At 63.1% G+C, this 27,213-nt stretch overlaps 4 non-coding genes across 4 annotated transcripts; all 4 read left to right on the forward strand.

The window, feature by feature from the left end:
* The first annotated feature begins 234 nt into the window (after positions 1 to 234).
* Positions 235 to 353, forward strand: LOC131869756 (5S ribosomal RNA). The gene has a single exon (XR_009368130.1). It is a non-coding gene; the product is annotated as a 5S ribosomal RNA (ribosomal RNA).
* A 7,804-nt stretch (positions 354 to 8,157) lies between these two features.
* On the forward strand, positions 8,158 to 8,276 carry LOC131869757 (5S ribosomal RNA). Its single transcript, XR_009368131.1, has one exon. It is a non-coding gene; the product is annotated as a 5S ribosomal RNA (ribosomal RNA).
* Positions 8,277 to 16,004: 7,728 nt separating this feature from the next.
* Positions 16,005 to 16,123, forward strand: LOC131869758 (5S ribosomal RNA). The gene has a single exon (XR_009368132.1). It is a non-coding gene; the product is annotated as a 5S ribosomal RNA (ribosomal RNA).
* Positions 16,124 to 23,927: 7,804 nt separating this feature from the next.
* LOC131869759 (5S ribosomal RNA) lies at positions 23,928 to 24,046 on the forward strand. The gene has a single exon (XR_009368133.1). It is a non-coding gene; the product is annotated as a 5S ribosomal RNA (ribosomal RNA).
* Positions 24,047 to 27,213: the final 3,167 nt, after the last annotated feature.

The following is a 27,213-nucleotide window of genomic DNA, read 5'->3' on the forward strand; positions in this document are numbered from 1 at the left end:
GTTGCAGACGGGACACTGCACGCACACGACGCCCCCTCCAGGTGCACGCACGTAGGCCGGGCCGGGTGCACACCCGACGCCCTAGCAAGGTGCGCGCACCCGGGCAGGGCTCACACTTGGCGAACGGGGCGCACTTCGCGAGGGAGGGTGTGCACCTCGACGGGGGTGGGTGGCCGGGGTGGATTCGCACGTGGGTCGCGGTTTGCTAAGTACACACTGCGACAAGCTCATAACGGGTGCGATCATACCAGCGTTAGTGCACCGGATCCCATCAGAACTCCGCAGTTAAGCGCGCTTGGGCCGGAGTAGTACTGGGATGGGTGACCTCCCGGGAAGTCCCGGTGTTGCACCCTTTTTTAGTTTTTCGCCGGGCGTCGCAATGCTATTTGAATAAACCTTTTGCCCGTTTGCGTTCTCGTCGGGGCCGGGCCGGGCCGGGGTGCGCTGCCCGCACTACCGCGCGCGCGGGGGCGACACCGAGCGCGCACCCGAGGCGCCCCGAGCACACAGGCCACGGTGCAACCCGGGCGTTGTGCGCGCACCCCGGTGCGCCCGAGGTGCTGCGCGCGCACCCAGGTGAAATCGGTGTGCACCTCGGCCAGTGCGCGCTCGGTCGAGTCGCGCACGTTGGCCAAGGTGCACGGTGATGTTTCTTACTCTAAGGTTCCGCACCAGACGCCCGGGACAGGTGAGCGAAGCTGGGCGGGGCCGGGTGCGCGGCCGGGGCAGGTGCACGCAGCTGGAGAGAGCTTTGGAGCACACTTCGGAGCGCACCAATGATGCGCTCCATTCAAAAGTTTCCTGAAAAGGCAAAAAAAGTTGAGATTATAGAATTTCCCACTTGAGAGATTGTAAAAAAAAAAAATTTAAAATGAAGGAAACGCGGGTGCCAAGGTGTGCGCAGCCCAGCCAAGGTGTGCGCACCAAGGCGCCCACCCTGGCGAAGGTGCACGCAAGGTGCGCACCCGAGGCAAACCGGACAATTAACCCAACTTTCGACTTCGCGCGCACCTTGGAGCGCACTTCGGAGCGCTCCTTGGTGCGCACCAATCTTGGGCACCTCGGAGTGCACCATGGCGCCCACCAAGGTGCGCACCCGGGGCAAACCGAGCTCCGACTTCGTGCGCACCTTGGAGCGCACGAAAGGTGCGCACCATGGCGCCCACCAAGGTGCGCAGCCCAGCCAAGGCGTGCGCATCAAGGTGCGCACCCTGGCGAAGGTGCGCACCCGGGGCAAACCGAGCTCCGACTTCGTGCGCACCTTGGAGCGCACAAAAGGTGCGCAACCCAGCCAAGGTGTGCGCACCCCGGTCAAACCGAGCTCCGAATCGTGCGCACCAGAGGTGCACGCCATCGTGCGCACCTTGGAGCACACTTCGGAGCCCTCCTTGGTGCGCGCCGATGTTGCGCACCTCGGAGCGCACCCGGGGAAAACAATGCAATTAACCCGACTTTCGACTTCGTGGGCACCTCGGAGCGCTCTCGGGTTCGCACCTCGGAGCACACCGAGGTGCGCACCTTTGATGCGCTGCCTTCACCAATTTCCAGAAAAGGCAAGAAAACATTGAGAAGGTGTGCGCACCGAGGTGCCCACCCTGGCGAAGGTGCACGCGAGGTGCGCACCCGGGGCAAACCGGGCTCCGACTTCGTGCACGCCGCACCTTGGAGCACACTTCGGAGCGCTCCTTGGTGCGCACCAGGGCGCGCAACCCAGCCGAGGTGCCCACCCCGGCGAAGGTGCACGCGAGGTGCGCACCCGGGGCAAACCGGGCTCCGACTTCGTGCACGCCATGGTGCCCACCGCGGCGAAGGTGCACGCGAGGTGCGCACCCGGGGCAAACCGGGCTCCGACTTCGTGCACGCCGCACCTTGGAGCACACTTCGGAGCGCTCCTTGGTGCGCACCATGGTGCCCACCAGGGCGCGCAACCCCGCCGAAGGTGCACGCGAGGTGCGCACCCGGGGCAAACCGGGCTCCGACTTCGTGCACGCCGCACCTTGGAGCACACTTCGGAGCGCTCCTTGGTGCGCACCATGGTGCCCACCAGGGCGCGCAACCCCGCCGAAGGTGCACGCGAGGTGCGCACCCGGGGCAAACCGGGCTCCGACTTCGTGCACGCCATGGTGCGCACCGCGGCGAAGGTGCGCACCCGGGGCAAACCGGGCTCCGACTTCGTGCACGCCGCACCTTGGAGCACACTTCGGAGCGCTCCTTGGTGCGCACCAGGGCGCGCAACCCAGCCGAGGTGCCCACCCCGGCGAAGGTGCACGCGAGGTGCGTACCCGGGGCAAACCGGGCTCCGACTTCGTGCACGCCGCACCTTGGAGCACACTTCGGAGCGCTCCTTGGTGCGCACCATGGTGCCCACCAGGCCGCGCAACCCAGCCAAGGTGTGCGCACCAAGGTGCACGCGAGGTGCGCACCCGGGGCAAACCGGGGTCCGACTTCGTGCACGCCGCACCTTGGAGCACACATCGGGGCGCTCCCGGGTTCGCACCGGCGTTGCGCACCGTGGTGGGCACCTCGGAGCACACCAAGGTGGGCAGCGAGGTGCGCACCTTTGATGCGATGCCTTCACTAATTTCCATAAAAGGCAAAAAAAAAACGAGATTTTAAAATTTCCGTTTTGAAAGATAGTGAGAAAAAGGGAATGCTGGTGCCATCTTGAGCCCGCCCTGGTGCGCAGCCCAGCCAAGGTGTGCGCACCAAGGTGCCCACCCTGGCGAAGGTGCGCGCCCGGGCAATTAACCCAACTTCCAACTTCGCGCGCGCCAGGGTGGGAGCGCACCCAACAACCGGGCCTGGGAAGAGCCAATGCGAGAAACCCCACCAAACGCTCTGACAAAAAAAGAGGGGGCGCTCCAGTAACCCCGCTTCGGAGCGCACCCTGGGCAAACCCAGCCAAGGTGCCCACCCCGGCCAAGGTGCAGGCGAGGTGCGCACCCGGGGCAAACCGGGCTCCGACAACGTGCACGCCGCACCTTGGAGCACACTTCGTAGCGCTCCCGGGTGCGCACCTCAGAGCACACCAAGGTGGGCAGCGAGGTGCGCACCTTTGATGCGCTGCCTTCACTAATTTCCAGAAAAGGCAAAAAAAAAAGGAGATTTTAAAATTTCCGTTTTGAAAGATAGTGAAAAAAATGGAACGCGCGTGCCATCTTGAGCCCGCCCTGGTGCGCAGCCCAGGTAAGGTGCCCACCCTGGCAAAGGTGCGCACCCGGGCAATTAACCCTACTTCCGACTTCGTGCGCGCCAGGGTGGCAACCGGGCCTCGGAAGAGCCAATGCGAGAAACCCCACCAAACGCTCCGACAAAAAAAGAGGCGGCGCTCCAATAACCCCGCTTCGGAGCGCAGCCGGGGCAAACCCAGCCAAGGTGCCCACCCCGACGAAGGTGCACGCGAGGTGCGCACCCGGGGCAAACCGGGCTCCGACAACGTGCACGCAGCACCTTGGAGCACACTTCGAAGCACTCCCGGGTGCCCACCGGCGTTGCGCACCGTGGTGGGCAGCGAGGTGCGCACCTTTGATGCGCTGCCTTCACTAATTTCCAGAAAAAGGCAAAAAAAAATGAGATTTTAAAATTTCCGTTTTGAAAGATAGTGAAAAAAAAGGAACGCGGGTGCCATCTTGAGCCCGCCCTGGTGCGCAGCCCAGGCAAGGCATGCGCACCAAGGTGCCCACCCGAGGTGCACACCCGGGGCAAACCGGGCTCCGACTTCGTGCAGGCCGCACCTTGGAGCACACTTCGGAGCGCTCCTTGGTGCGCACCATGGTGCCCACCAGGGCGCGCAACCCAGCCAAGGTCTGCACACCAAGGTGCCCACCCCGGCGAAGGTGCACGCGAGGTGCGCACCCGGGGCAAACCGGGCTCCGACTTCGTGCACGCCATGGTGCCCACCGCGGCGAAGGTGCACGCGAGGTGCGCACCCGGGGCAAACCGGGCTCCGACTTCGTGCACGCCGCACCTTGGAGCACACTTCGGAGCGCTCCTTGGTGCGCACCATGGTGCCCACCAGGGCGCGCAACCCAGCCAAGGTGTGCGCACCAAGGTGCACGCGAGGTGCGCACCCGGGGCAAACCGGGGTCCGACTTCGTGCACGCCGCACCTTGGAGCACACATCGGAGCGCTCCCAGGTTCGCACCAGCGTTGCGCACCTTTGATGCGCTGCCTTCACTAATTTCCAGAAAAGGCAAAAAAAAACGATATTTTAAAATTTCCGTTCTGAAAGATAGTGAAAAAAACGGAACGCGGGTGCCATCTTGAGCCCTTCCTGGTGCGCAGCCCAGGCAAGTTGTGCGCACCAAGGTGCCCACCCTGGCGGAGGTGCGCGCCCGGGGCAAACCGGGCTCCGACTTCGTGCACTGCATGGTGCCCACCAAGGCGCGCAACCCAGCCAAGGTGCCCACCGCAGCGAAGGTGCACGCGAGGTGCACACCCGGGGCAAACCGGGCTCCGACTTCGTGCACGCCGCACCTTGGAGCACACTTCAGAGCGCTCCTTGGTGCGCACCAGGGCGCGCAACCCAGCCGAGGTGCCCACCCCGGCGAAGGTGCACGCGAGGTGCGCACCCGGGGCAAACCGGGCTCCGACTTCGTGCACGCCATGGTGCCCACCGCGGCGAAGGTGCGCACCCGGGGCAAACCGGGCTCCGACTTCGTGCACGCCGCACCTTGGAGCACACTTCGGAGCGCTCCTTGGTGCGCACCATGGTGCCCACCAGGCCGCGCAACCCAGCCAAGGTGTGCGCACCAAGGTGCACGCGAGGTGCGCACCCGGGGCAAACCGGGGTCCGACTTCGTGCACGCCGCACCTTGGAGCACACATCGGGGCGCTCCCGGGTTCGCACCGGCGTTGCGCACCGTGGTGGGCACCTCGGAGCACACCAAGGTGGGCAGCGAGGTGCGCACCTTTGATGCGATGCCTTCACTAATTTCCATAAAAGGCAAAAAAAAAACGAGATTTTAAAATTTCCGTTTTGAAAGATAGTGAGAAAAAGGGAATGCTGGTGCCATCTTGAGCCCGCCCTGGTGCGCAGCCCAGCCAAGGTTTGCGCACCAAGGTGCCCACCCTGGCGAAGGTGCGCGCCCGGGCAATTAACCCAACTTCCAACTTCGCGCGCGCCAGGGTGGGAGCGCACCCAACAACCGGGCCTGGGAAGAGCCAATGCGAGAAACCCCACCAAACTCTCTGACAAAAAAAGAGGGGGCGCTCCAGTAACCCCGCTTCGGAGCGCACCCTGGGCAAACCCAGCCAAGGTGCCCACCCCGGCCAAGGTGCAGGCGAGGTGCGCACCCGGGGCAAACCGGGCTCCGACAACGTGCACGCCGCACCTTGGAGCACACTTCGTAGCGCTCCCGGGTGCGCACCTCAGAGCACACCAAGGTGGGCAGCGAGGTGCGCACCTTTGATGCGCTGCCTTCACTAATTTCCAGAAAAGGCAAAAAAAAAAGGAGATTTTAAAATTTCCGTTTTGAAAGATAGTGAAAAAAACGGAACGCGCGTGCCATCTTGAGCCCGCCCTGGTGCGCAGCCCAGGTAAGGTGCCACCCTGGCAAAGGTGCGCACCCGGGCAATTAACCCTACTTCCGACTTCGTGCGCGCCAGGGTGGCAACCGGGCCTCGGAAGAGCCAATGCGAGAAACCCCACCAAACGCTCCGACAAAAAAAGAGGCGGCGCTCCAATAACCCCGCTTCGGAGCGCAGCCGGGGCAAACCAAGCCAAGGTGCCCACCCCGACGAAGGTGCACGCGAGGTGCGCACCCGGGGCAAACCGGGCTCCGACAACGTGCACGCAACACCTTGGAGCACACTTCGAAGCACTCCCGGGTGCCCACCGGCGTTGCGCACCGTGGTGGGCAGCGAGGTGCGCACCTTTGATGCGCTGCCTTCACTAATTTCCAGAAAAAGGCAAAAAAAAATGAGATTTTAAAATTTCCGTTTTGAAAGATAGTGAAAAAAAAGGAACGCGGGTGCCATCTTGAGCCCGCCCTGGTGCGCAGCCCAGGCAAGGCATGCGCACCAAGGTGCCCACCCGAGGTGCACACCCGGGGCAAACCGGGCTCCGACTTCGTGCAGGCCGCACCTTGGAGCACACTTCGGAGCGCTCCTTGGTGCGCACCATGGTGCCCACCAGGGCGCACCCGGGGCAAACCGGGCTCCGACTTTGTGCACGCCGCACCTTGGAGCACACATCGGAGCGCTCCCAGGTTCGCACCAGCGTTGCGCACCTTTGATGCGCTGCCTTCACTAATTTCCAGAAAAGGCAAAAAAAAACGAAATTTTAAAATTTCCGTTCTGAAAGATAGTGAAAAAAACGGAACGCGGGTGCCATCTTGAGCCCTTCCTGGTGCGCAGCCCAGGCAAGTTGTGCGCACCAAGGTGCCCACCCTGGCGGAGGTGCGCGCCCGGGGCAAACCGGGCTCCGACTTCGTGCACTGCATGGTGCCCACCAAGGCGCGCAACCCAGCCAAGGTGCCCACCGCAGCGAAGGTGCACGCGAGGTGCGCACCCGAGGTGCACACCCGGGGCAAACCGGGCTCCGACTTCGTGCACGCCGCACCTTGGAGCACACTTCAGAGCGCTCCTTGGTACGCACCAGGGCGCGCAACCCAGCCAAGGTGCTCACCCCGGCGAAGGTGCACGCGAGGTGCGCACCCGGGGCAAACCGGGCTCGGACTTCGTGCACGCCGCACCTTGGAGCACACATCGGAGCGCTCCCGGGTTCGCACCAGCATTGCGCACCTTTGATGCGCTGCCTTCACTAATTTCCAGAAAAGGCAAAAAAAAGAAAAAAATGAGATTTTAAAATTTCCGTTTTGAAAGATAGTGAAAAAAACGGAACGCGGGTGCCATCTTGAGCCCGCCCTGGTGTGCAGCCCAGGCAAGTTGTGCGCACCAAGGCACCCACCCTGGCCAAGGTGGGTCACGGGGTGGGTCCTAGGGTGGGTAACGGGGTGGGTACTAAGGTGCGTGCCAAGGTGGGTCATAGGGTGGGTGCCAAGGTGGGCACCAGGGTGGGTGTGCACCAACCCTAGCCAGGGTAGGTCACGGGGTGGTTGTCGGGGTGGGCGTCAAGGAGCCAAGATGGGTGGCAAGTAGCCAAGTTGCGTGCCAAGGTGGGTGTCGGGGTGGGTGCCAAGGATCCAAGGTGGGTGCCAAGGAACCAAGGTGGGTGTCTGGGTGGGTGCCGAGGTGGGAGCCAGGGTGGGTCCCAAGGTGAGTGCAAAGGTGGGTGCCAGGGTCAAGGTGAGTGCCAATGTGGGTTCCAAGGTGCCAGGGTCAGGGTGAGTGCCAATGTGGGTTCAAAGGTGCTAAGTTGGGTGCGAGGTTGGGTGCGAGGGTGGGTGGGTGCCAAGGTGTGCTAGGTGGAAGCCCGGGTGGGTCGGCATCCCATGGGTGTCGAGTTGGGTGCCTGATGGGTGCTTCTTGTCAAGTTTTAGTCGCCGGGACTCATTTCGAGCCTTAGAGGTCGTTTCTTGTCCGGTTGCCCTGTCTTCGACCTGGGAACCCAATTTTGGTCCTCGGGTCCCATTTTTTTTTGTCTCGCATCCCACTTTTGGCCTGTGGCCTTTTCGGGGTCGATTCTCGTTTTGGGCATCAGAGCATGTTTCTTCTCCTAAAACCCAATATTTGTTTATTAAGTCTCGGAACACATTTTTGTTCTCGTGGACCCATCATGGGTCTTGGAACGCATTTGTGGTCCTTGGGTCCCATTTTGCATCCCGAAACTTGTGTTTTGGTGCTTGATCCCTATTTTGGGTGCCCACCTTGCACCAAGTGCGCACCCGGGGCAAACCGAGCGCCTTGGTGCACCGGGGCAAGATCGAGCGTGCACCCGAGGCGCCCCGAACATGCACCAAGGTGCACTCGGCCCACATGTGAGCGCAGGTCGTTGCGCCCGAGGTGGTGTGTGGGCACCGCGTTGCAGACGGGACACTGCACGCACACGACGCCCCCTCCAGGTGCACGCACGTAGGCCGGGCCGGGTGCACACCCGACGCCCTAGCAAGGTGCGCGCACCCGGGCAGGGCTCACACTTGGCGAACGGGGCGCACTTCGCGAGGGAGGGTGTGCACCTCGACGGGGGTGGGTGGCCGGGGTGGATTCGCACGTGGGTCGCGGTTTGCTAAGTACACACTGCGACAAGCTCATAACGGGTGCGATCATACCAGCGTTAGTGCACCGGATCCCATCAGAACTCCGCAGTTAAGCGCGCTTGGGCCGGAGTAGTACTGGGATGGGTGACCTCCCGGGAAGTCCCGGTGTTGCACCCTTTTTTAGTTTTTCGCCGGGCGTCGCAATGCTATTTGAATAAACCTTTTGCCCGTTTGCGTTCTCGTCGGGGCCGGGCCGGGCCGGGGTGCGCTGCCCGCACTACCGCGCGCGCGGGGGCGACACCGAGCGCGCACCCGAGGCGCCCCGAGCACACAGGCCACGGTGCAACCCGGGCGTTGTGCGCGCACCCCGGTGCGCCCGAGGTGCTGCGCGCGCACCCAGGTGAAATCGGTGTGCACCTCGGCCAGTGCGCGCTCGGTCGAGTCGCGCACGTTGGCCAAGGTGCACGGTGATGTTTCTTACTCTAAGGTTCCGCACCAGACGCCCGGGACAGGTGAGCGAAGCTGGGCGGGGCCGGGTGCGCGGCCGGGGCAGGTGCACGCAGCTGGAGAGAGCTTTGGAGCACACTTCGGAGCGCACCAATGATGCGCTCCATTCAAAAGTTTCCTGAAAAGGCAAAAAAAGTTGAGATTATAGAATTTCCCACTTGAGAGATTGTAAAAAAAAAAAATTTAAAATGAAGGAAACGCGGGTGCCAAGGTGTGCGCAGCCCAGCCAAGGTGTGCGCACCAAGGCGCCCACCCTGGCGAAGGTGCACGCAAGGTGCGCACCCGAGGCAAACCGGACAATTAACCCAACTTTCGACTTCGCGCGCACCTTGGAGCGCACTTCGGAGCGCTCCTTGGTGCGCACCAATCTTGGGCACCTCGGAGTGCACCATGGCGCCCACCAAGGTGCGCACCCGGGGCAAACCGAGCTCCGACTTCGTGCGCACCTTGGAGCGCACGAAAGGTGCGCACCATGGCGCCCACCAAGGTGCGCAGCCCAGCCAAGGCGTGCGCATCAAGGTGCGCACCCTGGCGAAGGTGCGCACCCGGGGCAAACCGAGCTCCGACTTCGTGCGCACCTTGGAGCGCACAAAAGGTGCGCAACCCAGCCAAGGTGTGCGCACCCCGGTCAAACCGAGCTCCGAATCGTGCGCACCAGAGGTGCACGCCATCGTGCGCACCTTGGAGCACACTTCGGAGCCCTCCTTGGTGCGCGCCGATGTTGCGCACCTCGGAGCGCACCCGGGGAAAACAATGCAATTAACCCGACTTTCGACTTCGTGGGCACCTCGGAGCGCTCTCGGGTTCGCACCTCGGAGCACACCGAGGTGCCCACCCTGGCGAAGGTGCACGCGAGGTGCGCACCCGGGGCAAACCGGGCTCCGACTTCGTGCACGCCGCACCTTGGAGCACACTTCGGAGCGCTCCTTGGTGCGCACCAGGGCGCGCAACCCAGCCGAGGTGCCCACCCCGGCGAAGGTGCACGCGAGGTGCGCACCCGGGGCAAACCGGGCTCCGACTTCGTGCACGCCATGGTGCCCACCGCGGCGAAGGTGCACGCGAGGTGCGCACCCGGGGCAAACCGGGCTCCGACTTCGTGCACGCCGCACCTTGGAGCACACTTCGGAGCGCTCCTTGGTGCGCACCATGGTGCCCACCAGGGCGCGCAACCCCGCCGAAGGTGCACGCGAGGTGCGCACCCGGGGCAAACCGGGCTCCGACTTCGTGCACGCCGCACCTTGGAGCACACTTCGGAGCGCTCCTTGGTGCGCACCATGGTGCCCACCAGGGCGCGCAACCCCGCCGAAGGTGCACGCGAGGTGCGCACCCGGGGCAAACCGGGCTCCGACTTCGTGCACGCCATGGTGCGCACCGCGGCGAAGGTGCGCACCCGGGGCAAACCGGGCTCCGACTTCGTGCACGCCGCACCTTGGAGCACACTTCGGAGCGCTCCTTGGTGCGCACCAGGGCGCGCAACCCAGCCGAGGTGCCCACCCCGGCGAAGGTGCACGCGAGGTGCGTACCCGGGGCAAACCGGGCTCCGACTTCGTGCACGCCGCACCTTGGAGCACACTTCGGAGCGCTCCTTGGTGCGCACCATGGTGCCCACCAGGCCGCGCAACCCAGCCAAGGTGTGCGCACCAAGGTGCACGCGAGGTGCGCACCCGGGGCAAACCGGGGTCCGACTTCGTGCACGCCGCACCTTGGAGCACACATCGGGGCGCTCCCGGGTTCGCACCGGCGTTGCGCACCGTGGTGGGCACCTCGGAGCACACCAAGGTGGGCAGCGAGGTGCGCACCTTTGATGCGATGCCTTCACTAATTTCCATAAAAGGCAAAAAAAAAACGAGATTTTAAAATTTCCGTTTTGAAAGATAGTGAGAAAAAGGGAATGCTGGTGCCATCTTGAGCCCGCCCTGGTGCGCAGCCCAGCCAAGGTGTGCGCACCAAGGTGCCCACCCTGGCGAAGGTGCGCGCCCGGGCAATTAACCCAACTTCCAACTTCGCGCGCGCCAGGGTGGGAGCGCACCCAACAACCGGGCCTGGGAAGAGCCAATGCGAGAAACCCCACCAAACGCTCTGACAAAAAAAGAGGGGGCGCTCCAGTAACCCCGCTTCGGAGCGCACCCTGGGCAAACCCAGCCAAGGTGCCCACCCCGGCCAAGGTGCAGGCGAGGTGCGCACCCGGGGCAAACCGGGCTCCGACAACGTGCACGCCGCACCTTGGAGCACACTTCGTAGCGCTCCCGGGTGCGCACCTCAGAGCACACCAAGGTGGGCAGCGAGGTGCGCACCTTTGATGCGCTGCCTTCACTAATTTCCAGAAAAGGCAAAAAAAAAAGGAGATTTTAAAATTTCCGTTTTGAAAGATAGTGAAAAAAACGGAACGCGCGTGCCATCTTGAGCCCGCCCTGGTGCGCAGCCCAGGTAAGGTGCCCACCCTGGCAAAGGTGCGCACCCGGGCAATTAACCCTACTTCCGACTTCGTGCGCGCCAGGGTGGCAACCGGGCCTCGGAAGAGCCAATGCGAGAAACCCCACCAAACGCTCCGACAAAAAAAGAGGCGGCGCTCCAATAACCCCGCTTCGGAGCGCAGCCGGGGCAAACCCAGCCAAGGTGCCCACCCCGACGAAGGTGCACGCGAGGTGCGCACCCGGGGCAAACCGGGCTCCGACAACGTGCACGCAGCACCTTGGAGCACACTTCGAAGCACTCCCGGGTGCCCACCGGCGTTGCGCACCGTGGTGGGCAGCGAGGTGCGCACCTTTGATGCGCTGCCTTCACTAATTTCCAGAAAAAGGCAAAAAAAAATGAGATTTTAAAATTTCCGTTTTGAAAGATAGTGAAAAAAAAGGAACGCGGGTGCCATCTTGAGCCCGCCCTGGTGCGCAGCCCAGGCAAGGCATGCGCACCAAGGTGCCCACCCGAGGTGCACACCCGGGGCAAACCGGGCTCCGACTTCGTGCAGGCCGCACCTTGGAGCACACTTCGGAGCGCTCCTTGGTGCGCACCATGGTGCCCACCAGGGCGCGCAACCCAGCCAAGGTCTGCACACCAAGGTGCCCACCCCGGCGAAGGTGCACGCGAGGTGCGCACCCGGGGCAAACCGGGCTCCGACTTCGTGCACGCCATGGTGCCCACCGCGGCGAAGGTGCACGCGAGGTGCGCACCCGGGGCAAACCGGGCTCCGACTTCGTGCACGCCGCACCTTGGAGCACACTTCGGAGCGCTCCTTGGTGCGCACCATGGTGCCCACCAGGGCGCGCAACCCAGCCAAGGTGTGCGCACCAAGGTGCACGCGAGGTGCGCACCCGGGGCAAACCGGGGTCCGACTTCGTGCACGCCGCACCTTGGAGCACACATCGGAGCGCTCCCAGGTTCGCACCAGCGTTGCGCACCTTTGATGCGCTGCCTTCACTAATTTCCAGAAAAGGCAAAAAAAAACGATATTTTAAAATTTCCGTTCTGAAAGATAGTGAAAAAAACGGAACGCGGGTGCCATCTTGAGCCCTTCCTGGTGCGCAGCCCAGGCAAGTTGTGCGCACCAAGGTGCCCACCCTGGCGGAGGTGCGCGCCCGGGGCAAACCGGGCTCCGACTTCGTGCACTGCATGGTGCCCACCAAGGCGCGCAACCCAGCCAAGGTGCCCACCGCAGCGAAGGTGCACGCGAGGTGCACACCCGGGGCAAACCGGGCTCCGACTTCGTGCACGCCGCACCTTGGAGCACACTTCAGAGCGCTCCTTGGTGCGCACCAGGGCGCGCAACCCAGCCGAGGTGCCCACCCCGGCGAAGGTGCACGCGAGGTGCGCACCCGGGGCAAACCGGGCTCCGACTTCGTGCACGCCATGGTGCCCACCGCGGCGAAGGTGCGCACCCGGGGCAAACCGGGCTCCTACTTCGTGCACGCCGCACCTTGGAGCACACTTCGGAGCGCTCCTTGGTGCGCACCATGGTGCCCACCAGGCCGCGCAACCCAGCCAAGGTGTGCGCACCAAGGTGCACGCGAGGTGCGCACCCGGGGCAAACCGGGGTCCGACTTCGTGCACGCCGCACCTTGGAGCACACATCGGGGCGCTCCCGGGTTCGCACCGGCGTTGCGCACCGTGGTGGGCACCTCGGAGCACACCAAGGTGGGCAGCGAGGTGCGCACCTTTGATGCGATGCCTTCACTAATTTCCATAAAAGGCAAAAAAAAAACGAGATTTTAAAATTTCCGTTTTGAAAGATAGTGAGAAAAAGGGAATGCTGGTGCCATCTTGAGCCCGCCCTGGTGCGCAGCCCAGCCAAGGTTTGCGCACCAAGGTGCCCACCCTGGCGAAGGTGCGCGCCCGGGCAATTAACCCAACTTCCAACTTCGCGCGCGCCAGAGTGGGAGCGCACCCAACAACCGGGCCTGGGAAGAGCCAATGCGAGAAACCCCACCAAACTCTCTGACAAAAAAAGAGGGGGCGCTCCAGTAACCCCGCTTCGGAGCGCACCCTGGGCAAACCCAGCCAAGGTGCCCACCCCGGCCAAGGTGCAGGCGAGGTGCGCACCCGGGGCAAACCGGGCTCCGACAACGTGCACGCCGCACCTTGGAGCACACTTCGTAGCGCTCCCGGGTGCGCACCTCAGAGCACACCAAGGTGGGCAGCGAGGTGCGCACCTTTGATGCGCTGCCTTCACTAATTTCCAGAAAAGGCAAAAAAAAAAGGAGATTTTAAAATTTCCGTTTTGAAAGATAGTGAAAAAAACGGAACGCGCGTGCCATCTTGAGCCCGCCCTGGTGCGCAGCCCAGGTAAGGTGCCACCCTGGCAAAGGTGCGCACCCGGGCAATTAACCCTACTTCCGACTTCGTGCGCGCCAGGGTGGCAACCGGGCCTCGGAAGAGCCAATGCGAGAAACCCCACCAAACGCTCCGACAAAAAAAGAGGCGGCGCTCCAATAACCCCGCTTCGGAGCGCAGCCGGGGCAAACCAAGCCAAGGTGCCCACCCCGACGAAGGTGCACGCGAGGTGCGCACCCGGGGCAAACCGGGCTCCGACAACGTGCACGCAGCACCTTGGAGCACACTTCGAAGCACTCCCGGGTGCCCACCGGCGTTGCGCACCGTGGTGGGCAGCGAGGTGCGCACCTTTGATGCGCTGCCTTCACTAATTTCCAGAAAAAGGCAAAAAAAAATGAGATTTTAAAATTTCCGTTTTGAAAGATAGTGAAAAAAAAGGAACGCGGGTGCCATCTTGAGCCCGCCCTGGTGCGCAGCCCAGGCAAGGCATGCGCACCAAGGTGCCCACCCGAGGTGCACACCCGGGGCAAACCGGGCTCCGACTTCGTGCAGGCCGCACCTTGGAGCACACTTCGGAGCGCTCCTTGGTGCGCACCATGGTGCCCACCAGGGCGCACCCGGGGCAAACCGGGCTCCGACTTCGTGCACGCCGCACCTTGGAGCACACATCGGAGCGCTCCCAGGTTCGCACCAGCGTTGCGCACCTTTGATGCGCTGCCTTCACTAATTTCCAGAAAAGGCAAAAAAAAACGATATTTTAAAATTTCCGTTCTGAAAGATAGTGAAAAAAACGGAACGCGGGTGCCATCTTGAGCCCTTCCTGGTGCGCAGCCCAGGCAAGTTGTGCGCACCAAGGTGCCCACCCTGGCGGAGGTGCGCGCCCGGGGCAAACCGGGCTCCGACTTCGTGCACTGCATGGTGCCCACCAAGGCGCGCAACCCAGCCAAGGTGCCCACCGCAGCGAAGGTGCACGCGAGGTGCGCACCCGAGGTGCACACCCGGGGCAAACCGGGCTCCGACTTCGTGCACGCCGCACCTTGGAGCACACTTCAGAGCGCTCCTTGGTACGCACCAGGGCGCGCAACCCAGCCAAGGTGCTCACCCCGGCGAAGGTGCACGCGAGGTGCGCACCCGGGGCAAACCGGGCTCGGACTTCGTGCACGCCGCACCTTGGAGCACACATCGGAGCGCTCCCGGGTTCGCACCAGCATTGCGCACCTTTGATGCGCTGCCTTCACTAATTTCCAGAAAAGGCAAAAAAAAGAAAAAAATGAGATTTTAAAATTTCCGTTTTGAAAGATAGTGAAAAAAACGGAACGCGGGTGCCATCTTGAGCCCGCCCTGGTGTGCAGCCCAGGCAAGTTGTGCGCACCAAGGCACCCACCCTGGCCAAGGTGGGTCACGGGGTGGGTCCTAGGGTGGGTAACGGGGTGGGTACTAAGGTGCGTGCCAAGGTGGGTCATAGGGTGGGTGCCAAGGTGGGCACCAGGGTGGGTGTGCACCAACCCTAGCCAGGGTAGGTCACGGGGTGGTTGTCGGGGTGGGCGTCAAGGAGCCAAGGTGGGTGGCAAGTAGCCAAGTTGCGTGCCAAGGTGGGTGTCGGGGTGGGTGCCAAGGATCCAAGGTGGGTGCCAAGGAACCAAGGTGGGTGTCTGGGTGGGTGCCGAGGTGGGAGCCAGGGTGGGTCCCAAGGTGAGTGCAAAGGTGGGTGCCAGGGTCAAGGTGAGTGCCAATGTGGGTTCCAAGGTGCCAGGGTCAGGGTGAGTGCCAATGTGGGTTCAAAGGTGCTAAGTTGGGTGCGAGGTTGGGTGCGAGGGTGGGTGGGTGCCAAGGTGTGCTAGGTGGAAGCCCGGGTGGGTCGGCATCCCATGGGTGTCGAGTTGGGTGCCTGATGGGTGCTTCTTGTCAAGTTTTAGTCGTCGGGACTCATTTCGAGCCTTAGAGGTCGTTTCTTGTCCGGTTGCCCTGTCTTCGACCTGGGAACCCAATTTTGGTCCTCGGGTCCCATTTTTTTTTGTCTCGCATCCCACTTTTGGCCTGTGGCCTTTTCGGGGTCGATTCTCGTTTTGGGCATCAGAGCATGTTTCTTCTCCTAAAACCCAATATTTGTTTATTAAGTCTCGGAACACATTTTTGTTCTCGTGGACCCATCATGGGTCTTGGAACGCATTTGTGGTCCTTGGGTCCCATTTTGCATCCCGAAACTTGTGTTTTGGTGCTTGATCCCTATTTTGGGTGCCCACCTTGCACCAAGTGCGCACCCGGGGCAAACCGAGCGCCTTGGTGCACCGGGGCAAGATCGAGCGTGCACCCGAGGCGCCCCGAACATGCACCAAGGTGCACTCGGCCCACATGTGAGCGCAGGTCGTTGCGCCCGAGGTGGTGTGTGGGCACCGCGTTGCAGACGGGACACTGCACGCACACGACGCCCCCTCCAGGTGCACGCACGTAGGCCGGGCCGGGTGCACACCCGACGCCCTAGCAAGGTGCGCGCACCCGGGCAGGGCTCACACTTGGCGAACGGGGCGCACTTCGCGAGGGAGGGTGTGCACCTCGACGGGGGTGGGTGGCCGGGGTGGATTCGCACGTGGGTCGCGGTTTGCTAAGTACACACTGCGACAAGCTCATAACGGGTGCGATCATACCAGCGTTAGTGCACCGGATCCCATCAGAACTCCGCAGTTAAGCGCGCTTGGGCCGGAGTAGTACTGGGATGGGTGACCTCCCGGGAAGTCCCGGTGTTGCACCCTTTTTTAGTTTTTCGCCGGGCGTCGCAATGCTATTTGAATAAACCTTTTGCCCGTTTGCGTTCTCGTCGGGGCCGGGCCGGGCCGGGGTGCGCTGCCCGCACTACCGCGCGCGCGGGGGCGACACCGAGCGCGCACCCGAGGCGCCCCGAGCACACAGGCCACGGTGCAACCCGGGCGTTGTGCGCGCACCCCGGTGCGCCCGAGGTGCTGCGCGCGCACCCAGGTGAAATCGGTGTGCACCTCGGCCAGTGCGCGCTCGGTCGAGTCGCGCACGTTGGCCAAGGTGCACGGTGATGTTTCTTACTCTAAGGTTCCGCACCAGACGCCCGGGACAGGTGAGCGAAGCTGGGCGGGGCCGGGTGCGCGGCCGGGGCAGGTGCACGCAGCTGGAGAGAGCTTTGGAGCACACTTCGGAGCGCACCAATGATGCGCTCCATTCAAAAGTTTCCTGAAAAGGCAAAAAAAGTTGAGATTATAGAATTTCCCACTTGAGAGATTGTAAAAAAAAAAAATTTAAAATGAAGGAAACGCGGGTGCCAAGGTGTGCGCAGCCCAGCCAAGGTGTGCGCACCAAGGCGCCCACCCTGGCGAAGGTGCACGCAAGGTGCGCACCCGAGGCAAACCGGACAATTAACCCAACTTTCGACTTCGCGCGCACCTTGGAGCGCACTTCGGAGCGCTCCTTGGTGCGCACCAATCTTGGGCACCTCGGAGTGCACCATGGCGCCCACCAAGGTGCGCACCCGGGGCAAACCGAGCTCCGACTTCGTGCGCACCTTGGAGCGCACGAAAGGTGCGCACCATGGCGCCCACCAAGGTGCGCAGCCCAGCCAAGGCGTGCGCATCAAGGTGCGCACCCTGGCGAAGGTGCGCACCCGGGGCAAACCGAGCTCCGACTTCGTGCGCACCTTGGAGCGCACAAAAGGTGCGCAACCCAGCCAAGGTGTGCGCACCCCGGTCAAACCGAGCTCCGAATCGTGCGCACCAGAGGTGCACGCCATCGTGCGCACCTTGGAGCACACTTCGGAGCCCTCCTTGGTGCGCGCCGATGTTGCGCACCTCGGAGCGCACCCGGGGAAAACAATGCAATTAACCCGACTTTCGACTTCGTGGGCACCTCGGAGCGCTCTCGGGTTCGCACCTCGGAGCACACCGAGGTGCGCACCTTTGATGCGCTGCCTTCACCAATTTCCAGAAAAGGCAAGAAAACATTGAGAAGGTGTGCGCACCGAGGTGCCCACCCTGGCGAAGGTGCACGCGAGGTGCGCACCCGGGGCAAACCGGGCTCCGACTTCGTGCACGCCGCACCTTGGAGCACACTTCGGAGCGCTCCTTGGTGCGCACCAGGGCGCGCAACCCAGCCGAGGTGCCCACCCCGGCGAAGGTGCACGCGAGGTGCGCACCCGGGGCAAACCGGGCTCCGACTTCGTGCACGCCATGGTGCCCACCGCGGCGAAGGTGCACGCGAGGTGCGCACCCGGGGCAAACCGGGCTCCGACTTCGTGCACGCCGCACCTTGGAGCACACTTCGGAGCGCTCCTTGGTGCGCACCATGGTGCCCACCAGGGCGCGCAACCCCGCCGAAGGTGCACGCGAGGTGCGCACCCGGGGCAAACCGGGCTCCGACTTCGTGCACGCCGCACCTTGGAGCACACTTCGGAGCGCTCCTTGGTGCGCACCATGGTGCCCACCAGGGCGCGCAACCCCGCCGAAGGTGCACGCGAGGTGCGCACCCGGGGCAAACCGGGCTCCGACTTCGTGCACGCCATGGTGCGCACCGCGGCGAAGGTGCGCACCCGGGGCAAACCGGGCTCCGACTTCGTGCACGCCGCACCTTGGAGCACACTTCGGAGCGCTCCTTGGTGCGCACCAGGGCGCGCAACCCAGCCGAGGTGCCCACCCCGGCGAAGGTGCACGCGAGGTGCGTACCCGGGGCAAACCGGGCTCCGACTTCGTGCACGCCGCACCTTGGAGCACACTTCGGAGCGCTCCTTGGTGCGCACCATGGTGCCCACCAGGCCGCGCAACCCAGCCAAGGTGTGCGCACCAAGGTGCACGCGAGGTGCGCACCCGGGGCAAACCGGGGTCCGACTTCGTGCACGCCGCACCTTGGAGCACACATCGGGGCGCTCCCGGGTTCGCACCGGCGTTGCGCACCGTGGTGGGCACCTCGGAGCACACCAAGGTGGGCAGCGAGGTGCGCACCTTTGATGCGATGCCTTCACTAATTTCCATAAAAGGCAAAAAAAAAACGAGATTTTAAAATTTCCGTTTTGAAAGATAGTGAGAAAAAGGGAATGCTGGTGCCATCTTGAGCCCGCCCTGGTGCGCAGCCCAGCCAAGGTGTGCGCACCAAGGTGCCCACCCTGGCGAAGGTGCGCGCCCGGGCAATTAACCCAACTTCCAACTTCGCGCGCGCCAGGGTGGGAGCGCACCCAACAACCGGGCCTGGGAAGAGCCAATGCGAGAAACCCCACCAAACGCTCTGACAAAAAAAGAGGGGGCGCTCCAGTAACCCCGCTTCGGAGCGCACCCTGGGCAAACCCAGCCAAGGTGCCCACCCCGGCCAAGGTGCAGGCGAGGTGCGCACCCGGGGCAAACCGGGCTCCGACAACGTGCACGCCGCACCTTGGAGCACACTTCGTAGCGCTCCCGGGTGCGCACCTCAGAGCACACCAAGGTGGGCAGCGAGGTGCGCACCTTTGATGCGCTGCCTTCACTAATTTCCAGAAAAGGCAAAAAAAAAAGGAGATTTTAAAATTTCCGTTTTGAAAGATAGTGAAAAAAATGGAACGCGCGTGCCATCTTGAGCCCGCCCTGGTGCGCAGCCCAGGTAAGGTGCCCACCCTGGCAAAGGTGCGCACCCGGGCAATTAACCCTACTTCCGACTTCGTGCGCGCCAGGGTGGCAACCGGGCCTCGGAAGAGCCAATGCGAGAAACCCCACCAAACGCTCCGACAAAAAAAGAGGCGGCGCTCCAATAACCCCGCTTCGGAGCGCAGCCGGGGCAAACCCAGCCAAGGTGCCCACCCCGACGAAGGTGCACGCGAGGTGCGCACCCGGGGCAAACCGGGCTCCGACAACGTGCACGCAGCACCTTGGAGCACACTTCGAAGCACTCCCGGGTGCCCACCGGCGTTGCGCACCGTGGTGGGCAGCGAGGTGCGCACCTTTGATGCGCTGCCTTCACTAATTTCCAGAAAAAGGCAAAAAAAAATGAGATTTTAAAATTTCCGTTTTGAAAGATAGTGAAAAAAAAGGAACGCGGGTGCCATCTTGAGCCCGCCCTGGTGCGCAGCCCAGGCAAGGCATGCGCACCAAGGTGCCCACCCGAGGTGCACACCCGGGGCAAACCGGGCTCCGACTTCGTGCAGGCCGCACCTTGGAGCACACTTCGGAGCGCTCCTTGGTGCGCACCATGGTGCCCACCAGGGCGCGCAACCCAGCCAAGGTCTGCACACCAAGGTGCCCACCCCGGCGAAGGTGCACGCGAGGTGCGCACCCGGGGCAAACCGGGCTCCGACTTCGTGCACGCCATGGTGCCCACCGCGGCGAAGGTGCACGCGAGGTGCGCACCCGGGGCAAACCGGGCTCCGACTTCGTGCACGCCGCACCTTGGAGCACACTTCGGAGCGCTCCTTGGTGCGCACCATGGTGCCCACCAGGGCGCGCAACCCAGCCAAGGTGTGCGCACCAAGGTGCACGCGAGGTGCGCACCCGGGGCAAACCGGGGTCCGACTTCGTGCACGCCGCACCTTGGAGCACACATCGGAGCGCTCCCAGGTTCGCACCAGCGTTGCGCACCTTTGATGCGCTGCCTTCACTAATTTCCAGAAAAGGCAAAAAAAAACGATATTTTAAAATTTCCGTTCTGAAAGATAGTGAAAAAAACGGAACGCGGGTGCCATCTTGAGCCCTTCCTGGTGCGCAGCCCAGGCAAGTTGTGCGCACCAAGGTGCCCACCCTGGCGGAGGTGCGCACCCGGGGCAAACCGGGCTCCGACTTCGTGCACTGCATGGTGCCCACCAAGGCGCGCAACCCAGCCAAGGTGCCCACCGCAGCGAAGGTGCACGCGAGGTGCACACCCGGGGCAAACCGGGCTCCGACTTCGTGCACGCCGCACCTTGGAGCACACTTCAGAGCGCTCCTTGGTGCGCACCAGGGCGCGCAACCCAGCCGAGGTGCCCACCCCGGCGAAGGTGCACGCGAGGTGCGCACCCGGGGCAAACCGGGCTCCGACTTCGTGCACGCCATGGTGCCCACCGCGGCGAAGGTGCGCACCCGGGGCAAACCGGGCTCCTACTTCGTGCACGCCGCACCTTGGAGCACACTTCGGAGCGCTCCTTGGTGCGCACCATGGTGCCCACCAGGCCGCGCAACCCAGCCAAGGTGTGCGCACCAAGGTGCACGCGAGGTGCGCACCCGGGGCAAACCGGGGTCCGACTTCGTGCACGCCGCACCTTGGAGCACACATCGGGGCGCTCCCGGGTTCGCACCGGCGTTGCGCACCGTGGTGGGCACCTCGGAGCACACCAAGGTGGGCAGCGAGGTGCGCACCTTTGATGCGATGCCTTCACTAATTTCCATAAAAGGCAAAAAAAAAACGAGATTTTAAAATTTCCGTTTTGAAAGATAGTGAGAAAAAGGGAATGCTGGTGCCATCTTGAGCCCGCCCTGGTGCGCAGCCCAGCCAAGGTTTGCGCACCAAGGTGCCCACCCTGGCGAAGGTGCGCGCCCGGGCAATTAACCCAACTTCCAACTTCGCGCGCGCCAGAGTGGGAGCGCACCCAACAACCGGGCCTGGGAAGAGCCAATGCGAGAAACCCCACCAAACTCTCTGACAAAAAAAGAGGGGGCGCTCCAGTAACCCCGCTTCGGAGCGCACCCTGGGCAAACCCAGCCAAGGTGCCCACCCCGGCCAAGGTGCAGGCGAGGTGCGCACCCGGGGCAAACCGGGCTCCGACAACGTGCACGCCGCACCTTGGAGCACACTTCGTAGCGCTCCCGGGTGCGCACCTCAGAGCACACCAAGGTGGGCAGCGAGGTGCGCACCTTTGATGCGCTGCCTTCACTAATTTCCAGAAAAGGCAAAAAAAAAAGGAGATTTTAAAATTTCCGTTTTGAAAGATAGTGAAAAAAACGGAACGCGCGTGCCATCTTGAGCCCGCCCTGGTGCGCAGCCCAGGTAAGGTGCCACCCTGGCAAAGGTGCGCACCCGGGCAATTAACCCTACTTCCGACTTCGTGCGCGCCAGGGTGGCAACCGGGCCTCGGAAGAGCCAATGCGAGAAACCCCACCAAACGCTCCGACAAAAAAAGAGGCGGCGCTCCAATAACCCCGCTTCGGAGCGCAGCCGGGGCAAACCAAGCCAAGGTGCCCACCCCGACGAAGGTGCACGCGAGGTGCGCACCCGGGGCAAACCGGGCTCCGACAACGTGCACGCAGCACCTTGGAGCACACTTCGAAGCACTCCCGGGTGCCCACCGGCGTTGCGCACCGTGGTGGGCAGCGAGGTGCGCACCTTTGATGCGCTGCCTTCACTAATTTCCAGAAAAAGGCAAAAAAAAATGAGATTTTAAAATTTCCGTTTTGAAAGATAGTGAAAAAAAAGGAACGCGGGTGCCATCTTGAGCCCGCCCTGGTGCGCAGCCCAGGCAAGGCATGCGCACCAAGGTGCCCACCCGAGGTGCACACCCGGGGCAAACCGGGCTCCGACTTCGTGCAGGCCGCACCTTGGAGCACACTTCGGAGCGCTCCTTGGTGCGCACCATGGTGCCCACCAGGGCGCACCCGGGGCAAACCGGGCTCCGACTTCGTGCACGCCGCACCTTGGAGCACACATCGGAGCGCTCCCAGGTTCGCACCAGCGTTGCGCACCTTTGATGCGCTGCCTTCACTAATTTCCAGAAAAGGCAAAAAAAAACGATATTTTAAAATTTCCGTTCTGAAAGATAGTGAAAAAAACGGAACGCGGGTGCCATCTTGAGCCCTTCCTGGTGCGCAGCCCAGGCAAGTTGTGCGCACCAAGGTGCCCACCCTGGCGGAGGTGCGCGCCCGGGGCAAACCGGGCTCCGACTTCGTGCACTGCATGGTGCCCACCAAGGCGCGCAACCCAGCCAAGGTGCCCACCGCAGCGAAGGTGCACGCGAGGTGCGCACCCGAGGTGCACACCCGGGGCAAACCGGGCTCCGACTTCGTGCACGCCGCACCTTGGAGCACACTTCAGAGCGCTCCTTGGTACGCACCAGGGCGCGCAACCCAGCCAAGGTGCTCACCCCGGCGAAGGTGCACGCGAGGTGCGCACCCGGGGCAAACCGGGCTCGGACTTCGTGCACGCCGCACCTTGGAGCACACATCGGAGCGCTCCCGGGTTCGCACCAGCATTGCGCACCTTTGATGCGCTGCCTTCACTAATTTCCAGAAAAGGCAAAAAAAAGAAAAAAATGAGATTTTAAAATTTCCGTTTTGAAAGATAGTGAAAAAAACGGAACGCGGGTGCCATCTTGAGCCCGCCCTGGTGTGCAGCCCAGGCAAGTTGTGCGCACCAAGGCACCCACCCTGGCCAAGGTGGGTCACGGGGTGGGTCCTAGGGTGGGTAACGGGGTGGGTACTAAGGTGCGTGCCAAGGTGGGTCATAGGGTGGGTGCCAAGGTGGGCACCAGGGTGGGTGTGCACCAACCCTAGCCAGGGTAGGTCACGGGGTGGTTGTCGGGGTGGGCGTCAAGGAGCCAAGGTGGGTGGCAAGTAGCCAAGTTGCGTGCCAAGGTGGGTGTCGGGGTGGGTGCCAAGGATCCAAGGTGGGTGCCAAGGAACCAAGGTGGGTGTCTGGGTGGGTGCCGAGGTGGGAGCCAGGGTGGGTCCCAAGGTGAGTGCAAAGGTGGGTGCCAGGGTCAAGGTGAGTGCCAATGTGGGTTCCAAGGTGCCAGGGTCAGGGTGAGTGCCAATGTGGGTTCAAAGGTGCTAAGTTGGGTGCGAGGTTGGGTGCGAGGGTGGGTGGGTGCCAAGGTGTGCTAGGTGGAAGCCCGGGTGGGTCGGCATCCCATGGGTGTCGAGTTGGGTGCCTGATGGGTGCTTCTTGTCAAGTTTTAGTCGTCGGGACTCATTTCGAGCCTTAGAGGTCGTTTCTTGTCCGGTTGCCCTGTCTTCGACCTGGGAACCCAATTTTGGTCCTCGGGTCCCATTTTTTTTTGTCTCGCATCCCACTTTTGGCCTGTGGCCTTTTCGGGGTCGATTCTCGTTTTGGGCATCAGAGCATGTTTCTTCTCCTAAAACCCAATATTTGTTTATTAAGTCTCGGAACACATTTTTGTTCTCGTGGACCCATCATGGGTCTTGGAACGCATTTGTGGTCCTTGGGTCCCATTTTGCATCCCGAAACTTGTGTTTTGGTGCTTGATCCCTATTTTGGGTGCCCACCTTGCACCAAGTGCGCACCCGGGGCAAACCGAGCGCCTTGGTGCACCGGGGCAAGATCGAGCGTGCACCCGAGGCGCCCCGAACATGCACCAAGGTGCACTCGGCCCACATGTGAGCGCAGGTCGTTGCGCCCGAGGTGGTGTGTGGGCACCGCGTTGCAGACGGGACACTGCACGCACACGACGCCCCCTCCAGGTGCACGCACGTAGGCCGGGCCGGGTGCACACCCGACGCCCTAGCAAGGTGCGCGCACCCGGGCAGGGCTCACACTTGGCGAACGGGGCGCACTTCGCGAGGGAGGGTGTGCACCTCGACGGGGGTGGGTGGCCGGGGTGGATTCGCACGTGGGTCGCGGTTTGCTAAGTACACACTGCGACAAGCTCATAACGGGTGCGATCATACCAGCGTTAGTGCACCGGATCCCATCAGAACTCCGCAGTTAAGCGCGCTTGGGCCGGAGTAGTACTGGGATGGGTGACCTCCCGGGAAGTCCCGGTGTTGCACCCTTTTTTAGTTTTTCGCCGGGCGTCGCAATGCTATTTGAATAAACCTTTTGCCCGTTTGCGTTCTCGTCGGGGCCGGGCCGGGCCGGGGTGCGCTGCCCGCACTACCGCGCGCGCGGGGGCGACACCGAGCGCGCACCCGAGGCGCCCCGAGCACACAGGCCACGGTGCAACCCGGGCGTTGTGCGCGCACCCCGGTGCGCCCGAGGTGCTGCGCGCGCACCCAGGTGAAATCGGTGTGCACCTCGGCCAGTGCGCGCTCGGTCGAGTCGCGCACGTTGGCCAAGGTGCACGGTGATGTTTCTTACTCTAAGGTTCCGCACCAGACGCCCGGGACAGGTGAGCGAAGCTGGGCGGGGCCGGGTGCGCGGCCGGGGCAGGTGCACGCAGCTGGAGAGAGCTTTGGAGCACACTTCGGAGCGCACCAATGATGCGCTCCATTCAAAAGTTTCCTGAAAAGGCAAAAAAAGTTGAGATTATAGAATTTCCCACTTGAGAGATTGTAAAAAAAAAAAATTTAAAATGAAGGAAACGCGGGTGCCAAGGTGTGCGCAGCCCAGCCAAGGTGTGCGCACCAAGGCGCCCACCCTGGCGAAGGTGCACGCAAGGTGCGCACCCGAGGCAAACCGGACAATTAACCCAACTTTCGACTTCGCGCGCACCTTGGAGCGCACTTCGGAGCGCTCCTTGGTGCGCACCAATCTTGGGCACCTCGGAGTGCACCATGGCGCCCACCAAGGTGCGCACCCGGGGCAAACCGAGCTCCGACTTCGTGCGCACCTTGGAGCGCACGAAAGGTGCGCACCATGGCGCCCACCAAGGTGCGCAGCCCAGCCAAGGCGTGCGCATCAAGGTGCGCACCCTGGCGAAGGTGCGCACCCGGGGCAAACCGAGCTCCGACTTCGTGCGCACCTTGGAGCGCACAAAAGGTGCGCAACCCAGCCAAGGTGTGCGCACCCCGGTCAAACCGAGCTCCGAATCGTGCGCACCAGAGGTGCACGCCATCGTGCGCACCTTGGAGCACACTTCGGAGCCCTCCTTGGTGCGCGCCGATGTTGCGCACCTCGGAGCGCACCCGGGGAAAACAATGCAATTAACCCGACTTTCGACTTCGTGGGCACCTCGGAGCGCTCTCGGGTTCGCACCTCGGAGCACACCGAGGTGCGCACCTTTGATGCGCTGCCTTCACCAATTTCCAGAAAAGGCAAGAAAACATTGAGAAGGTGTGCGCACCGAGGTGCCCACCCTGGCGAAGGTGCACGCGAGGTGCGCACCCGGGGCAAACCGGGCTCCGACTTCGTGCACGCCGCACCTTGGAGCACACTTCGGAGCGCTCCTTGGTGCGCACCAGGGCGCGCAACCCAGCCGAGGTGCCCACCCCGGCGAAGGTGCACGCGAGGTGCGCACCCGGGGCAAACCGGGCTCCGACTTCGTGCACGCCATGGTGCCCACCGCGGCGAAGGTGCACGCGAGGTGCGCACCCGGGGCAAACCGGGCTCCGACTTCGTGCACGCCGCACCTTGGAGCACACTTCGGAGCGCTCCTTGGTGCGCACCATGGTGCCCACCAGGGCGCGCAACCCCGCCGAAGGTGCACGCGAGGTGCGCACCCGGGGCAAACCGGGCTCCGACTTCGTGCACGCCGCACCTTGGAGCACACTTCGGAGCGCTCCTTGGTGCGCACCATGGTGCCCACCAGGGCGCGCAACCCCGCCGAAGGTGCACGCGAGGTGCGCACCCGGGGCAAACCGGGCTCCGACTTCGTGCACGCCATGGTGCGCACCGCGGCGAAGGTGCGCACCCGGGGCAAACCGGGCTCCGACTTCGTGCACGCCGCACCTTGGAGCACACTTCGGAGCGCTCCTTGGTGCGCACCAGGGCGCGCAACCCAGCCGAGGTGCCCACCCCGGCGAAGGTGCACGCGAGGTGCGTACCCGGGGCAAACCGGGCTCCGACTTCGTGCACGCCGCACCTTGGAGCACACTTCGGAGCGCTCCTTGGTGCGCACCATGGTGCCCACCAGGCCGCGCAACCCAGCCAAGGTGTGCGCACCAAGGTGCACGCGAGGTGCGCACCCGGGGCAAACCGGGGTCCGACTTCGTGCACGCCGCACCTTGGAGCACACATCGGGGCGCTCCCGGGTTCGCACCGGCGTTGCGCACCGTGGTGGGCACCTCGGAGCACACCAAGGTGGGCAGCGAGGTGCGCACCTTTGATGCGATGCCTTCACTAATTTCCATAAAAGGCAAAAAAAAAACGAGATTTTAAAATTTCCGTTTTGAAAGATAGTGAGAAAAAGGGAATGCTGGTGCCATCTTGAGCCCGCCCTGGTGCGCAGCCCAGCCAAGGTGTGCGCACCAAGGTGCCCACCCTGGCGAAGGTGCGCGCCCGGGCAATTAACCCAACTTCCAACTTCGCGCGCGCCAGGGTGGGAGCGCACCCAACAACCGGGCCTGGGAAGAGCCAATGCGAGAAACCCCACCAAACGCTCTGACAAAAAAAGAGGGGGCGCTCCAGTAACCCCGCTTCGGAGCGCACCCTGGGCAAACCCAGCCAAGGTGCCCACCCCGGCCAAGGTGCAGGCGAGGTGCGCACCCGGGGCAAACCGGGCTCCGACAACGTGCACGCCGCACCTTGGAGCACACTTCGTAGCGCTCCCGGGTGCGCACCTCAGAGCACACCAAGGTGGGCAGCGAGGTGCGCACCTTTGATGCGCTGCCTTCACTAATTTCCAGAAAAGGCAAAAAAAAAAGGAGATTTTAAAATTTCCGTTTTGAAAGATAGTGAAAAAAACGGAACGCGCGTGCCATCTTGAGCCCGCCCTGGTGCGCAGCCCAGGTAAGGTGCCCACCCTGGCAAAGGTGCGCACCCGGGCAATTAACCCTACTTCCGACTTCGTGCGCGCCAGGGTGGCAACCGGGCCTCGGAAGAGCCAATGCGAGAAACCCCACCAAACGCTCCGACAAAAAAAGAGGCGGCGCTCCAATAACCCCGCTTCGGAGCGCAGCCGGGGCAAACCCAGCCAAGGTGCCCACCCCGACGAAGGTGCACGCGAGGTGCGCACCCGGGGCAAACCGGGCTCCGACAACGTGCACGCAGCACCTTGGAGCACACTTCGAAGCACTCCCGGGTGCCCACCGGCGTTGCGCACCGTGGTGGGCAGCGAGGTGCG

This window comes from Cryptomeria japonica, unplaced genomic scaffold (genome assembly GCF_030272615.1).
Source record: "Cryptomeria japonica unplaced genomic scaffold, Sugi_1.0 HiC_scaffold_264, whole genome shotgun sequence".
Lineage (NCBI taxonomy): Eukaryota > Viridiplantae > Streptophyta > Pinopsida > Cupressales > Cupressaceae > Cryptomeria > Cryptomeria japonica.